Raw genomic sequence first — 17381 nt, 5'->3', positions numbered from 1 at the left:
CCGGCTGACAGATTGATTTTGAGCTGATGCCGACTGAAAATGATTGATCAAAGCAGTCCAAATAAGGTGAGGCTGCTTTTTGTTGTCCTCGGTGATGAATTTGGCGTAGTTTTCTACTCCCAAATTTCGGCCTAGGATGCCAGCTGCAACTCCTTTTTGAAGTTTAAGAGTGGCTTTGGCAATTGGATCCCTTTCGCCGGTAACCAAGTCGGTCAACAAATTTTTGTCAACACCTTTCTCTAGACAGAATGAAAACATGACATTTCGCCAATCTTCAAACGTTGTTCGAGAAAGAACTGGAAGACAATGAATCGCCTTGTCTGTCATTGCGTATTTGTAAAGCGAAGTTTGATGAGGTAGCAGATTAAGCACAGTCTGGGCTCATAACCTAATGAACTCAACGCTTTATAGGTGTAGTGAAATCAGTATCTACACAATACTACTAATGACACTGAAGACGGTCACTAACCTTTATAGGTGTAGTGAAATCAGTATCTACACAATACTACTAATGGCACCGAAGACGGTCACTAACCTGATCGATGAGATTAGATGTTAGTGAGTGTTGTGTTGAGAACGAACAAGTTTAGTTGATTTCTTATACACACCTTTATAGGTGTAGTGAAATCAGTATCTACACGATACTACTAATGACACTGAAGACGGTCACTAACCTAAACAATAAGAGATAGAAGAGTTAAGGATGGAGTGATGAGGTACATGATATCAATGATAAAGGAATACGGACCTGATCAATGAGATTAGATGTTAGTGAGCGTTGTGTTGAGAACGAACAAGTTTAGTTGATTAAGAAAAGACTACTACAATGACGTGCGGACTTTTATAAGATCAACTAAGTTTTGGGGACAACAACGGGGTGCGTGTATAAGAACGGAACGGAAAGGTTAAATTAAAGAATAGATAATTCAGAACTACATTAAGTTCAACAAACCCAATAGAAAGACTGAAAAAGGCAACTTCACATGAAATCAGCATCTTCAAGAAACTTGACGTGAACTACCGCGCTCTGATTGGCTCACTCAATTACCTGAGTATCCTCACCCGGCCCGACATTTTGTTCGCAGTAAGCCAGCTATCTCAATACCTCGAAAACCCAGGGATCAAGCACTACAAAGCTGCGGTACAAGTCTTTCGCTACCTCTCAGGCACGCGGGACACAGGCTTAACCTTCAGGCGCTCGGACTCGTGGGATCTTAAGGCGTTCTCGGACGTCGACTGGGGTAACTGCCTGGACAAAAGGCGTTCCACAACCGGATTCCTAGTCGCTGCTGGCGACCACTTGCTCAACTGGAAATCAACCAAGCAACCAACGGTCTCCTTGTCAACCGCTGAGGCGGAATATAAAGCGCTCTCCGACCTCGGGAGAGACCTAGCCTGGTTCGCGAGCCTCATCAAAGAAATAGAGCTCAAGGAATCAGTCGACAAGATACAATTTTCCGTGGATAACCAGGGAGCGATCAATCTAGCAAACAGTGAAACTTCCCAGAACAGCTTTCGGACGAAACACATGGACATTCGCCTCCACTTCGTCCGGGAGCTGATCCTCATGCACCTCATTAGGCTGCGCTACGTCAAGACAGGCGACAACGCCGCCGACTTCCTCACAAAAGCCCTCGGCCGCGCAACCATTTGGCGTTCGCTAAAGCAAATTGGTGTTACCCAAATCTCAGACTCTGCTTCTAATCTCACGACTAGAAGCATGGCAGGCTGTGAGAATACGGACCCAGGCCCGCAGCTATCCTCCAGGAAGCTCGCGCGGCTCCAGCAAAACCCAGACCCAGACCCGCAGCATCCCTTGAGGAAGCTAGCGCGGACAGAACCAGAACTAGCCCCAGCTGCAAAAAGAGGTAAGCCCCTCTGCAGATCAGAACCCTAAATCAGCCTCTAGCTGACAAGCCCCGCTCAATCACTTGCAGGCACGGCAACCATACCGGGAACCGCAACGGGAAGATTAAGCTTAGAAGCAGCGTCAACGTGCGTACCCAAGGAGAGATAAAGTTGGAACAAATAGCTGACCAACCTTATACTCGTAGAACCCTTGCAGACCGGATCGGTACTAAGAACCAAGAGCCCTTGCTCCGCAGAATCTCAGCAACCACCGTACAAGGTGAGTAGAACCTCTCCCAGAGAACCAACAGAAACAGAAAAGATAGCTGACTTAACCAAACCATGTTTGACAAGCAGACACCAGCACAGCCCACCCGTATAGGCAGGATAAGACCAAGCTCTTTAGTTAGCTGGCTCCGCCATTGGTAAGCCTTAGAAAGACCAGACTAGGACCTTGGTCAAGACCTAAGCTAACGCAGGCCCTTCCATTAAAAACACCTCTGTTAGCCTTGCATAGCTACCGCCCTTGCGCTACCAGCCAGGAAGACAACTCCAAGGAGAACCTCAACCAAAGTCAAGCACCCAACCGTGCTGCTTTCAGGTAAAGCTAATCCCCAACCAGATTCTCCTCTGTTCCTTTTCTCAAATTATATAAAAATTTAAATACAAGCTTGTTGAGAAATAGGAACAAAACTTTTCAGTTGTTCCAAACTTTTTATAAACAGCCTTATGTCTTATGGTTAAAAAGATATGAACACATTTAGGTATAAAATGGAGATAAAAGGCAGTTTTAGGTCAACTTTTTTGACTCTAAGGCTGACAGGAATTCTTCACAGTTCCCCTTGAGAACTAAATGTCTTGGCTTAGTCCAACAAAACAAAAAACTGATGATTCCGCAATTCTCTGTCTTTATAGTCTCAGTCATCAAATGGTGCAATCCTTCAAGTCCTATAGAGTTGTACAATATTTCACAAGGTGCGGAAAAGCTTCAACCGGCAAGCCACAAAGGCTAAGTTGATTGAGGAGATCAACAATACCTATGCAGACACTTGGCAGTGGCGGAAGCAATGGATTGAGCGGCGCAAACAATGGTTGAAGAACAAGCATTACACGTTCATTGAGGGGGATGTCAGGTTTTGAATTCTGATATGGAACACCTGATGAGTTGTGAGTTCCCCTTCAAGTGAGTCCAAATTGTGCCCTAACAAGCCTTGTTCCAAATCTAATCATGTATGACCAATTTTGTCAAATGCTGCAGTCTTTATAGGCAATGGCAGGCTGAAACAACTCTGACCTTTGGTCAGGTGAGGCACATTCTCAAGCCGGAACCTGATGTTATCAGCAAGAAGGGAATCTTGCTCAAGTGAGGTCCTTACCTGTAACCAGAGAGAACCCTGCCTATAAAAGAACCAGTTACCTTCAGCATAATCTAATTCATCCACCCTGCTTGCTTATTTGTAAACAGAAAAACCTCAGTTCCCACCTTTCTTCTAGCTTTTCATCAAGTTGCTCTCATCCATCCAAACACCGTCCTCATCATCAACCACACCTTGCTTATGCTCAACCCTCAAACAATGCATTACTATCCTCCTCTTATCATTTTTCAAACCAAGTTTCATCTCTCTATTGACCAAATCGTTCTACAATTCTTTTGTTCACTCCTCACAAGTCACAATTCATAGATACACATCTTCACCTTCATAAATGACTTCATTGCACATCATCCGAGTCTTATCTTGTTCTATTAACCACTTTCACCCATATATTACCAGACTTAATAGTGTTGTCACCCTTGCTCTTGGGTCAGAGAAACCATTGTCTTTCATCTTGTTTAGTTCAGTCTCAACGTTTCTATGCAGACTCTAATGAAATCAATCTCTTAGTTTGTCAAAATCTCACAGAGCATTCAGACCAAGGGCCCGCTCATCTCGGACCCCCATTGGTGTTATCATGAGGACAAGGATGTTAAGTGGTCTCACAAGCATCTGAAAACCGTATCTGCCACCCCGTCCTCTGCACCCTTGCCCGCCAAAGCCTTGCTGATGATGTGTGATCCCACTGGCCCTTCTTCTTTTTATTTACCGCTCCCTTTGTCTTCCTTCTTCTTGTGCTTGTGTGTTATTGTGGCTAGATGAGTGTAATCAACAACCCCAAGAGCAGAGTTTTAACCTCATAGCACAATGATGACTAAATGTTTGTATTGTCTTGCTGAATCATTCAGTGATAAACTGTTTCTTGCAGCATGGGTTTTTAGGATCATTGAATTTGCTCAAGTGAGAGAAGGTGAAGATTAAGACGGCTATCATTCAGGCAGAACTTACCAAAGCCCTCAAAAAGCTCAATATTGAGGGTAACTAATTGAAGTGGAAAAATAGCACTATTCACATTGGGCTGTGGTCAGCAGAATTTTATGTTGCATCAGCAAACTGCAATTTGAAATTGGAGTGTAATATTACACACCAAATTTAACCACTGGTGCGCAAAGGGTTCTCACCCTCATCAGGAAAACCTCCCCCCCCTCCCCCCATGTGCACAGTACACCAATCCTCAGCTTACTCCACCAACAACAAAAGTCATTGGATTCCAGCACAAATCATGAAATAAAAGTGCCAATTGGGACTCAAACATGACATACAAAAGGCAGTGGCAGCTACTTGCTTTTAATTTCTCAACTTTTACAAGACCCATAAACCCGCACAAATCACCTGGATTTTTTGTGCTGAGGGCCAGTTTTTTTGCTTATGTAGATATTTAACCTGAATTACTGTTTTAGGTTTTTTTTTGGGACTTGAAAAATTGACTCCCGGAAATTAATTTTCCGACTCCCAAAAGTCGCGGACGTTGCGAAGACCGCTTCTGGACGTCTCCCGCGGGTCATCAGGACCCAATTTTGGTCCCACTATTAACTGTGGCGGAGGCCGCCACCCCCTCCAAATTAATATCCGTTAGTAGAATACTGCCCATAAGCTAACCATTTATAGAGAGGTTATTTAACTCTGTGCTGTGAAATTTTGGCGCACTTTGGGGCTGTCAGCCGGGCTACCATTCTAGAATAGAGCCCCGCCTGCAGCTCCGGTAGCGCAGCCAAGAGCACAGTAAATTAGGTGCAGAGTAGACCGCAGCGCGGACCTCTGCACAGGTTAGATTAGTTTGAACATTTTTTTACAACAAATAGCTTCCTAGAGAAGCTAGACACAAAAAAGACCGCTGGGCGGTCCAGAACCTCATTGTACAGCAAATCATAAAAATATACATGTAACAAAAAAGGAACTAAGTAGAGAAAGACCTCCTTAGAAGATCCAAGTGATTTACAGCATCCAGCCACTGTTAGCTTGGAAACAGGTTGCGCCGGGTAGCGGCAAAAATAAATCAGCCATGTAACACAGAGTACTACAGTACTCGATTGTGTAGAAGCTACCGCCGCCTGTAGGCAGCTAAACAACAAAAGCCACGCGAAACAGAGTACTTCTGTACCTGATCACGTGAAGAAGACAGCCGCCTGGAAGTTAGCGCCAAGGAAACGAGTTTCCAATGGCCATAGCACCTCAGAGACGGTAACTCCAAATCCCAAAGGTTCTGGAGTTCGCCGCATGTATACCGACATTTATCCATCCTCTACACGAGAGCGGAGGATGGATGGAGCGTCAGGTTGAGTAGGAAGGTTCCGTAGAACCAGCGAAGAGGCCCCGTTGCCTATGACTCGTCTCCACGAGATACGGGTCCTACGAGTATCATGAGCAGTAAAATTGCTATGCTCTCCGATGAGATGTATCGGGAGGATAGCTAGGAGTTTACCAAGCCGAAGAGCTCGCCAGAACCGCATAAAAGAACGGGCTCTGGAGGACTCTTGCTCCCCAGAATCGTCAATCACTTTAACCGCCCAGCAGCGCACTACTTCGCCGAACATATTCGTTGATCAGTTCGCTCTCAGCTTGTGTTAGATTGTTTTTAGATTCATTGCTCGTCGCTGGACTCCTGCTCCAACAGTAAGTCCAGCTCCTTTTCTCTTTATCATCTCGGGTGTAATCCCCATCAATTATATACTTGGGAACTTGTCAAACAACCCCCGCTTGTTGGACCCCAGACAACACAGGACATACTACCCCTGCTTTTCAGGCCCTGTAAGAACCGCCCCGGAGGGCACCTTAACCATTCCGCTGCTCTCGCGGCCCCTCCGTTACATCCCATCAGGGATATAAATCTTTATAAACCATCATCTTACCGCGTCTACAGACGCGCCCACTCGCCGCAGTCACTCGTGTAGCTAGAGGACTTCGTGTCTTGGCATCACCGAGCCTGACAGGGGCGCTGTAGCTAAGGGTTTGGTAGATTTCCTTAGTAGGAAATCCGGCCAAATTAGAGGCACAGTAGCACACACCGTTTATGGGGTGGGGTGATGCCCAAAATTCCAGCATGGGAGCTTCTGGGTGTATTCTGCGCGCTGTGAAAATTTGGGGGGCTTTGGGTCTCCCAGTGGGAAGATATAAATTTTATCTTTTTTTCCATCAATTTTTGCGAAATTAATTTTCCGACTCCGATTTGGGATGGCAGAATTAATTTTCCAAATCCCACATGAGCCCCAGACCAAAATTGGGTCCTGATGACCCGCGGGAGACGTCCAGAAGCGGTCTCCGCGACTTTTGGGAGTCGGAAGATTAATTTCCGGGAGTCAATTTTTCAAGTCCCTTTTTTTGCTCCTTGGTTCTTGATGGCTGTCCAGCTTGAAAAACTATTTCTCTGAGAGAAATAGATTGTTTAACATAATTTGTATTTCAATGTTTATCACATGGTGTATTGTGTGTATCTGCCTTATCTTTTCATCAAATTTTGTTTTCTGGATACTGGTAAACTGTTTCCTTGATTTATTTCAAAGTAAGAAGAATAATTCACAAAGTCTCAAACTGAATTATCCATTGATCACTGTGTCATACTGCTGTTTTGATTTTCTTGGGTGACAGAAAATGCAGCGGCACAGCCGCATGGGCCTCTAGTTATGTAATAATACATCCAAGAATATGCATCCTTCTCATACAGTGAATCAAGACTTCATGCAATTTGATAATTGAAACAGATTTGGCACACCACAACATGATTTTGGAAAATCATGTAGAATGACTCTCTTCATATCAAATCACCATTTTCTATCATTAATGGTTTTTCAGTAAATAGTGAAACACCATTCCCACGGAATCATGGGCATCAAATATAAGGATTCCACAGTTAGAAATCAGTGGATGACTTCCCGTTGACATTTAGAAAGCTCTGGATGTCCCTCTAGCTCCTAAATTAAGACACCTGTCAAAACAACAAGCAGTGCACATGAAATCAACAAGCCACAGGCTTAGGAAAACGGGTCAGCCTAAAAAATTTACTTAATGTACACCAAAATTATTTTGGTGTACCACATGTGCACCCCAATATTGCTGGGTTGCACTTCTGGGGTACCCCAATTTATTGGTGTGCAGACCTAATTACCCCAAAAACATTTGGGTGCAGGTGTTAAAACCCCCAGACTGCTTCATTTTTGGGGTGAAATTTAATGTACACCAAATGAAATGGTGTGCATAAGTAGCACACCCCATTGAAGGGAGTTACTTCCCCACCCACCCGCCCAACTTGTTAGCCCTGAACACATCAGTAATCAAGGGGAGTAACACCCCTCAATGACCAACACACACCGGTCATCACAATGGCCGGCACAGATTGGTCATTGAGGGGAGGAATCAATATTCAATCTGTGCCAGCCATCAAAGGGAGGAAGAGTAGCACCCCCCTTGATGAATGGTCTGTGTTGGTCATCAAGGGGAGGTGCTACTCCCCTTGATGACCAATTGTGCTGGTCATCAAGAGGAATAGCACCTCACATTGATGACTGGCACAGACCGGTCATTGAGGGGAGTGTCACCTCCCCTTGATGACCAATCTGTGCCGGCTATTGAGGGGAGATGCTACTCCCCTCAATGACCAATCTGTGCTGGTCATTGATGGGAGGTGCTATTCCTCTTAATGACCAATCTGTGCCAGTCATCAAGGAGAGTAGCACCCCCCTCAATGACTGTTCTGTGTTGGTCATTGAGAGGAATTGCTACTCCCCTCAATGAATGATCTATGCCGGTCATCAAGGGTAGCAGCGCCCTTGATGAGCGGTCTGTGAAATTAGGGATTGAAGTCTACAAGATTAGTAAAAAAGGACATGACCAAGAATAAAGGAAGGAACACAGTGAGGGGCTGATAAGTGTATGACTATGTAGATCCTATAAAGGCTCCATCAAGATGAGAACAGGAAGGGATCAGGAGGCAGAAGCAAAAAGCAGAGGCCAGAGACCAAAAGCTCAACACTATTGCGCATCCAGCAATTGGGCTGAACAATAACACATTGGTTCTACAGATTACCATGCTATTGGCAGAGTCTGGTCAAGCATAAATGCAGCTGATGGTGTTCAAACTAGAAAGTTTTATTACATCTACAATTTTGGATTAATTTGGAACAATGACCACAATACTTTGGTTTTAGGCAATTCTGTGTTGTTGCTTGCAAGCTACGCGCCATCATCCTCCTTGATGCCCCTGCACCCAAAATTAAGACAAATAATTTTTTGAGGGAGATGTAACCAATGACACAAATGAAAATCTGAACTCACTGATGTCCATTCTTGGATTCTTTCTCTGATGAACTGAGAGAGAGAATGAGAATTTCAATTAGTCTTCTGATCTGAAGAGAATGAAATATACCACACAAGTTGCTTGAGGTTGACACTCTTACCATATAATTTGTTTTTTGCTTCGTGGGACAAAAGAGATAAGCGTTGCAGTCGAGGAGAAATAATTAGCTCATGTCACAAATTGTGTTTACTATTGACAGCTTGATAAAGGTAGATGTATTGCTACGTACTTAGGTCAAGCCCTGCATCTTCGAGTTCGTGAGTTTTACCCCCTTGTCCCAACTGTTTCAGTTGACCAGTAGGGTTGATTCTGCTCGAATCAATCTTTCTTAAGTGATCAATACCCGCATCCGTATGGCTAGTGCTACCTAGATACGTCGAGCAGTATCAGAGAGATCAGTCGTGTTTTCAAGCTATTGGGCCATCCAAATCCTGTCCAGCCTACCTTTCCTTGGCCCGATAAATGCTCGATCGGTCCCCATGAAAATCGACCTCAAGTTCGGGCTTAGAGGATAAGTATCCTTATTGAAACCTAGGAGGTTTTGAACCATCATTGACAGGACCAAGGTGCAGATCTGCAGCATCCAATCAGCGCGCATATTTTTAAGCCAAAAGATAGCGAGAATCAAGAAGTAATAATACGGCTGGCTTTCCGCATGCGTTGTTGAAAAATGGACGATGGAATCTCGGCGACTTGAGCAAGAAAGAACTCTAAATATATCAAATTATTGTGTATCTTTTGGCACATCGAGAGCATTCGAGTGAGATTCAAGATACACCTCTACCGCTGCGGCGTTTTGATGAAAAGGATCATACAAACCTTTAGTGTTTGGCAGTGTGATTCTTATGCAATAAATATTCACGGCATGCCCCTTTACATTATTGAAACATTATTTTTTGGCCTGATTATTTGGACGTAAACTGTCAAGCTATATAAATAACAGCTTACTTAAAAAAGTTCATCCTAAAAAATTGTGTTTTACAATATGTAAGGATAGCACGTTTTAAACATTACGCTGCCAAACATGGCCTTACATAATTATGGTGTTCAAAATTGCATATATATGTATATGTCACTGTTTACATAGAATCATAAAGCCAATTTTGGCTGGGAGATGTCAGTGTGCATAAAACTTAGGCCGTGTTTGGCAGTGTGATTCTTCTGTATATAATCCCTGCATGTCACTTTGCATTATATAAAACATTTTTTTTTTGGTGTGATCATTTGGAAGTAAAATGTCAAGCTTTATGACAGCTTGCTTGAAAAAGATTATCCGAAGTGTTTTAAAATTAATGCAAGGGTAGCATGTTTTAAACATTACACTGCCACACATGGCCTTACATAGTTATGGTGTTCAAAACTGCATATATATATGTCACTGTTTACATAGCCAATTTTGGCTGCAAGATTTCAGTGTGCGGGGCAGACGTATGGAGATGCTGGGGGAGGAGCTATAAAAAAATTTAAAACCTCCCAGTCAAATGGACTTTCTGCTCCTGCGTAACATTTGTGATAATACACAAGTCCCTCCCTGTGGGAGGTGTGGCTTTGCTGCCAGCCACAGCGCCCACCAGGGGGGACTTGTGTTAAGCTAGCATAAAACTTAGGCCATGTTTGGCAGTGTGATTATTACGCAATAAATAATGCCCACATGTCCCTTTACATTATCTAAAACATCAATTTTTGGCCTGATCATTTGGAAGTAAACTGTCAAGCTTTATGATAGCTTACTTAAAAAAGATTATCCTAAAAAGTTGTGTTTTACAATATGTAAGGGTAGCATATTTTAAAGATTACACTGCTTAATTTGATGCTGACAAACACGGCCTTAAAGTGACATCTCTTAGCCAAAATTGCAGTTTATGATTTTATGTAAAAAATGATGCTTCAAAGTGTGAACACCATAAATTTCTATTGCCTCTTATTGCAAGTGATGAAGCAGCAACTCCAGAATGAGATGTCAAGGTGGATATTAGTAGTACCTGCCTGTTGGTATTTTTTTTATCAGAATTCAGAGGCAGATATTCAGTTAGCAACATCCTATAGGGAAGCCCATCATATTTTCGGCGCGATTTTGTGGCAACGGCTTCATTGAAACAAGTGGAGAAGTCGGAAGGTCCCGTTTCTCCAGAGGAGTATGTTTCTCCAAGACAAGCCCGCAGATTTTGCTCTAGATATACTCTCTAAATGGCGAGACGCGTCTGCATGCCGCTGATAGTTCTTAACTCTCCGGCCATCATGATTGGGGTATGAAATCATAGGCTGTGCTAACACTCATTGATGCTTGACCAAAAAGTTGGGTTACAACATCCAGTCTCGACTCTGAGAGCATAGAGGATGAGAGTAAAACTGCGGTGGGTCCAACCACCATCATTGAGGATGTTGCATGCCGACAGAGGGTACCGACCACGAGATTTGAATCGTTTTGAAGAGCTGAAGACTCAAATAGATGTGGTATTGATCAATGATAGTGAACTGTGGGCCCTGGTGAGCTGAATATGTCTATCCACTGCCCTGCTACATAATCTGAGTTCCCCTCCGCACCTTTCTCGGTACGTTAGAGCCACATGGCCTGAGGCGAAGAGTGAAGCTGTCACTCATTCCACAGGAAAAGCTCAATTTGTAGTTCACCTTCTTTCGATGCATGAGATCTGACAACTTCAAATTTGGGTAAATGTGAAACCTAGTAATCTAACCTACAGAAGTGCGAGGACTGAGACTACAAAAATAGATTTTGATCAAAAGTGTGGACAGCTTGTGTAGAGACTGTAAAATGAAGATGTGTCTGGTGAGAGTCAAACTCACGACTACAGCTATGCTGAGAAACATACTAGAGTGCTGCCTTTACCAACTAGGCTACAGACGCTTGTGGCTGCCAGCTGGGTGGTTGGTTGGTAGTGCTCATGGGTCAATCCAACAGCCCTCCATACTGTGGTGATACATCATGGTAGCAGACTAACAGACAACTCAAAAGCTTGGATAGCATTATGAGTAGCTGTCAAGAACATGGTATTCCAAGTCACAAGGCCAGTTTTCAAAGGAATTTGTGAAGATATACCGTCCATGACTGGGAATAAAGGAACTATGTAAAGCTGAGCAAGAAGTAAATAAGATTGAAAACAAGTTGAGCTGGATTCGATCTCACCAATGAGACTGGAACTAGTATTGGCTGGCTGACTTTCATCAGCTTCTTCTAATTGATATACCAAACTGCAAACCAATTCTCCGAGTTCTGCACCGTGGTTATATAAAGAATCAAGCTGACAAGAAGACATATCTGTAAACAATGGTGCCTGTTCTTGGGTCATTCCCTCTTTTGATAATTTGCTAAAAAACAGCTTCAATAGCTTGATGATTGGTAAGATGGATTTAGCAAGTTGTAGGACTGGCTGACTCAAGGGTGGGTTGTGTTTTGGACTAGTCAGGTAGAGATATTCATTGAATGATTCGCAAATGCCGTCTGGTGCTTCGTCCCAAGCTGCTGTGATGATATGGAATTCTGATCCTTCTAACCATAAGAGAGCAAATTCGATCGAGTGGTTGAGAAAGCTATCTGAGTAAGAAAGCCCAGGGTGGTCTTTTCTTTTTTCGAAATTTCAGCTCCTCAATGGTAGTATGGCAGTAAGAGAAATAACCAATCATGTTGCGCCTCAATTTTTGTCTGATAATCAAACCCAGGCCATGCAGCCTGTAACATTTGAACTCTTGGAAGTACTGATCGTTAGTCTGGGTTGGTTCAGGCACGTTTCCGGGAATGATGTCATTGACGGCACAAATGATTTTGTCCAAAGTCCGATGAACATTTGGCTGGATCTGTAGAATGAGTTGGAGTTTTGAGTGTGGTTCTCTCCACAAGTCAACCAGGTTTTCCAGAGCTTGCAAGATAATTACAAATTAGCCCGGTTCACGTTGGTGACTTTGAACCTATTTTTATCTGGTTTTATCATAAAATTTTGACAAATTTTCCAATCATCAGAAGAAGTGGTTTCAGAAGAATCTGACCAACTTGAAAAAAATGATGAATTTTAATGATAAAACTAGAGGCCAAGGCGGCTGCGCCGCTGCAGAGCCCACATGCCCAGCCCCACTTTGTTTAGTCAGCAACAGTAGCTTTTTCACTCAGCAGCAATGTTTTTTTTACTCAACGGTGGTATTTTATGCAACCCTGTTTTTGAATGCTGAATGTACACATTTCTTGAGGTGATACATATGTAATCACCCAGGTTAATGTTTCTGTTGGGCAAAAAAGACTGGCTTTGAAAATATTTACAGTAAGGGTGTTCAAAGTTGAAATCATATTTTTTTCAAATCATAAAATCATAAAATCATAACACTTTTGAGTGATCATTTTTTATGTACCATTTTAGAATTATTGCTCTTTTTTGAGCAATTGGGTGTTACACATTTTTTTCAGATTAAAATTTTATGAATTTATGGTGTTATAATTTTATGCAGTCAACTTTGAACACCCCTAGTGGTAAATTGTACAACACACTCAACCACTTGAATAAGTTTATGTATAAAACAAGACCAAGAACCCCACAGATCTCATAATTGAATCAGCTTGAGCCTACATAGATTGTGTGACCCACCAAGGATGATATGATATTCTGATTTTGCAGATTACATTAAGCAGACCCATCTGAATGATACTGCATCCATTTAAGGGGGGGGGGGGGGGGGAAACATTGGCTAAAATGTATATTTCTTTAATTGTTATTTAGATCAATACACAAGGTTCACCATAGACGGGACAGCACTGATCAGCATTGGGAATTTGTTTCCAACAACAGCATAGGCAAATAGAATCAATGGGTACTTGGGCAGGTTGGGAAAATGCTGGGCAGGGCACAGGGATGCTTAGTAAGTTTGGTGTGGCGGCCAGGAACCTATGCAGCGGCCCCAACAATGAGTACCCTTCCTCCTCCCAATGCTGAAACAAATACAAGACATGGAGTGTCTCTGGTAAATGTTTATTCTTGAAGATGGAGACCTACATGTCCTATTTTTTGTTTTCAGCCATCATATACACAATAATAGCTAAAAACAAAAAAAAATGGGACTTGTAGGTCTGCATCTTCAATGAAAAACGTTTACCAAATACACTACATGTGTCCTCTCCATGTGTTGTATCTGTTGAGTCCCCCCCCCCCCTTGGTTGATGTTTGGAGGTGCCAGGGAGGGGAGAAGGAAGCCCATGAAAGCCAGTATCAGGGTCTCTGTGGTAGGTTATGATATTTTTACTTGTGGGGGCTTTGAAACAGGGAACTGACACCCAGTCGTAAAACCCCCGCCTTGAGGACAAGCAGATACCTTGATTGAGCTGGGGAAATTTGCAATTGCAGGTCTCCTGTATGTGTTCAGGTTGGATACTTGGGGTTTGGCAGAAGCTAGATCTTGTCCTGGTTATCAGTAGTATCAGTGAGAGTATAACGGACCATTTGCCAATGGAAGTGTTGGGACAAGGCATGCTTTGAGTCTGACTATAAGAGCTACATTTGGGGCTAGCCTACACAAGCATTGATGTTGTTATACCAGTCGCGGTGTTAGTACGACTTACTGACATTTTGGTGCAGGTTTGTGATCCAAGAAATCACGCTCAACTTGAAAGGTTCAGGTTGAGGAAATTTGGCTATCAAGATACTGAAATATTTCAAGAAACTAAGAAGATATTTCTAGTTACATCTATAACATTCCCTCACTTTGATGGAAAGAACAATATGGGGGAAAGATGCACGCCGACGACGCCGGTCTTCTTCTTCCTGAGAGCCCAAGAACTCGGAGACGGGCGAGAGCTGATCGTGGTGTTTGCGGATAGCGTCAAGACGGGCATTGAAGGCAAGAATGATCTTGACGACGTCTGTCAGCCTTAGAGATACAACAAGTATCCTAAAGTCTGCAAAAACTGGTAAACCATTTACAAATCCTGAAATATTATTGAATATTCAGAATCCTCGTGATAAATTAAGGGGGGTCACCCACTCAAAGTAACCCCTCATTCCTACTCCTTCATACATTTTCTCATACATGTACATATAGCCATAAAGCGCTCCAAAGAGCAGGAAAACTACATAAAAAATCTTTACATAAATTAAAATACATAAAATTATATTAATTAGTAAAATACCTTTCCCCCGTGAAACAGGAACCACGGGTGAGAGTAACACTCAGTACAAATTGATATTACACTTCATATTAAGCTATTTCACATGACAATTGGTTATACAAATGTCACGTGTGGGAGTAAGGGAAGTTGTGTAATATTGTACAAATAAAATACCCATAACCAAGGCAGATTTCACATCTACTCTTGGCATTTACCCATAGCCAAAATCAATGGGAATATTTCAGCGCCCTCAAAGACCTCTCCAGTATTTAAGGAGGTAATTGATCCACTGGAATTTTCCCCTCAGACATTTCACCACTCAGTAACCTGTAAGTTAACTTGTGAAAATTCTCCTCTGGCTTATTAAAGCCACCACTTCCCTTATTTCTGCCCTTTTGGCACAAAACCTACTAGATCTTAACTCTAAAATTGCCAACATCCCTTATAAGCATTTATTACAGTTACATCTTTATAAATAGTTGCTGTAAGACTCCCGCCTCTGACGCGCAGCCAATCAGTTTAAGCGCTTACCAGCTATTTCTACGTCAAAACCTTATATATCCCTGTTCTTAATAAGTAAACCTTATTAATTACAAATATCCTCCTCTTAAATAAGAGTGTTTAAACCCTTGTAGTGGCTAAATACCACGTAACAAGTTTGGCACATTATTGCCTGTGTTTTTATTTCTGTACAGTTATAGTACTAGGGCAAAAACCCTTATTTCTGACGGGTTTTTTCCCTAAGTTTCATAAACATAGCTGACAACGTCCCTAGCCTTGGGGGTCCTGGGCCCGGCGGCGGCGGCGTTGAGCCGGCTGAGGCGCCAGACGAGCAGCCGCATGTAGTAGCCGCGGACGCCCGAGTTCCAGTGCAGGAAGAGGTGCTGGAAGACGAGCGGGTCGAGCAGCAGGTCGAGACATAGCGCTTTCAGCGTCTCTGGCTGCGTCGTCAACCTATCCCAAGAAACCCCCTCGTCAGTTACAAGAAAGAGAGAGAGAAGGGGGAGACGCACGCCTCGAACTGGGAGTAAATGAAGGCGATGGTGCGCATGACGCAGACGGTGTTGTCGGCGGTGAGGAGGATCCTGTGAGGACGTCAAGGATGAAGGGGAGGTTGAAGAGGGCGAGGGAGGGTCGGACGAGGACGGGGGGGCTGGGGAGGTCGTTGAGGAGGAGCGGGGGGGCGGGGGCGGTGTAGAGGACGGTGTAGAAGAGGCCGTCGAGGAAGTCGGGGAGGAGGAAGACGGAGCGGGTGTTCCACATGGAGGTGCGTTTGGTGATGGCGCGGATCCAGAGGCTGAGCAGGCCGCCGAAGAACTGGCGCCGGCGCGCGCTGTCGTCCAGTTCTCCCTCCTCCTCCTCCTGCTGCTCCTGGGGGGAGGAGGGAGGCCTGAGCGAGCCGCCGACGATGTCGAGGGCGGTGGAGACCAGCCGACGGTGGGCGAGCTCGAGCACCTTGGGCTTGGCGCCCATCGCCAGGTTGGCCGACTCGCCCGCATTGAAGCTGCTCGTCGTCGGGCCCAGCGTGGTGACCGAGCGCAGGCTGCGGTGCACCAGCGAGTCGCACTTGTCCAGGAAGGACGCCGAGACCAGCAGGAAGCCCGGCATTGAGATCAGCGTCGACGGGTGCACCACCGGCCGCGCCTGCGGACGCAGGTAGGTCGCCAGCTGGCGATGGTAGGCCCGGTAGAACGCGAACGGCGACGCCTCAAATCAACCTATCCCAAAACACTCAATCAGTCATGCGCGGGGGGCAGGGAGAACGGGAGACGGACCAATTGCCGCTCATCTCGACCTGGATGTCGCCCTCCTGGACAAGCAGATTGTCCGAGTCGGAGTGTATACTGTTCTTGTTGACAACGCCTCGCCGGTCCAGGCACCGCCGCGGAGGTCAGCGTTACATGCAGGGGCGTGGCGGTGGCGTGGTAGTCATGGCTTGATGAATGTGGCGTCGATTTTGCTGAGGGCAATTCCCGATTGTCTATAAAAGAGGACTCCGGGTTGTGTCTTTGTGTCCCCCAGGGCGTCCTCTGCCGCTGTAATTCCAGCGTGCGGTTTGCCCTCACCCCTCCGCTGTTGCACTTGCGCTGTTTGAGGGGCTAAACTCATTGGCCCCCCTTTGCATAATGCCTTCAATGCGGCGCGCTGGGGGCCATCCACCCACTATTTTAAACCCTGCTAGACAGGGATGGATAGTGGGTCTAGTTTGTGGTGTTTAGATTTTTTGTTAAGAACACTTTTTTTGTGATTTGCTTTTTTTTGGAAGGGGGAACCCTGGCATTTTTTTTTGTAATTTTGTTGATTTGTAGGGGGAACCCTTGATCTTTCTTTCTGTGTTTCTCTGTCTTTAATAAACTTGGATTTACAAATTCATGCCCCAAATAACCTCCCTGCAAAGGGCAGCCTCGGAAAAAGGCCCATGCAAAATTAAACCTCAAAGTCTACATGTGTAAGGCCCCGTTTGGAGCCAATATAATCCAGGCAATATATGATTTTTTTTGCATGACATCCTATGTGACATCTGATCAGGTCCACCAAAGCTTGATCAGATGTCACAAGTTTCCAGATTATATTGCGCAATTATATTGGCTCCAAACGGGGCCTAAATTCACGGAGCATCCATTTACATGCTGGCAACTTGTAAGTCCAGAAGGCTTGTAAATTTCAAATTGGAGCTTACCAGCTTGAAATTGACAAGCACTTGTAAAAAATGATTTGCAAAATTAATCAATTGGGCACCAGAAACACAAATTTACAAAGTGCC

This window comes from Puccinia triticina, chromosome 14A (assembly GCF_026914185.1).
Source record: "Puccinia triticina chromosome 14A, complete sequence".
NCBI lineage: Eukaryota > Fungi > Basidiomycota > Pucciniomycetes > Pucciniales > Pucciniaceae > Puccinia > Puccinia triticina.
This window is presented reverse-complemented; position numbering follows the sequence as displayed.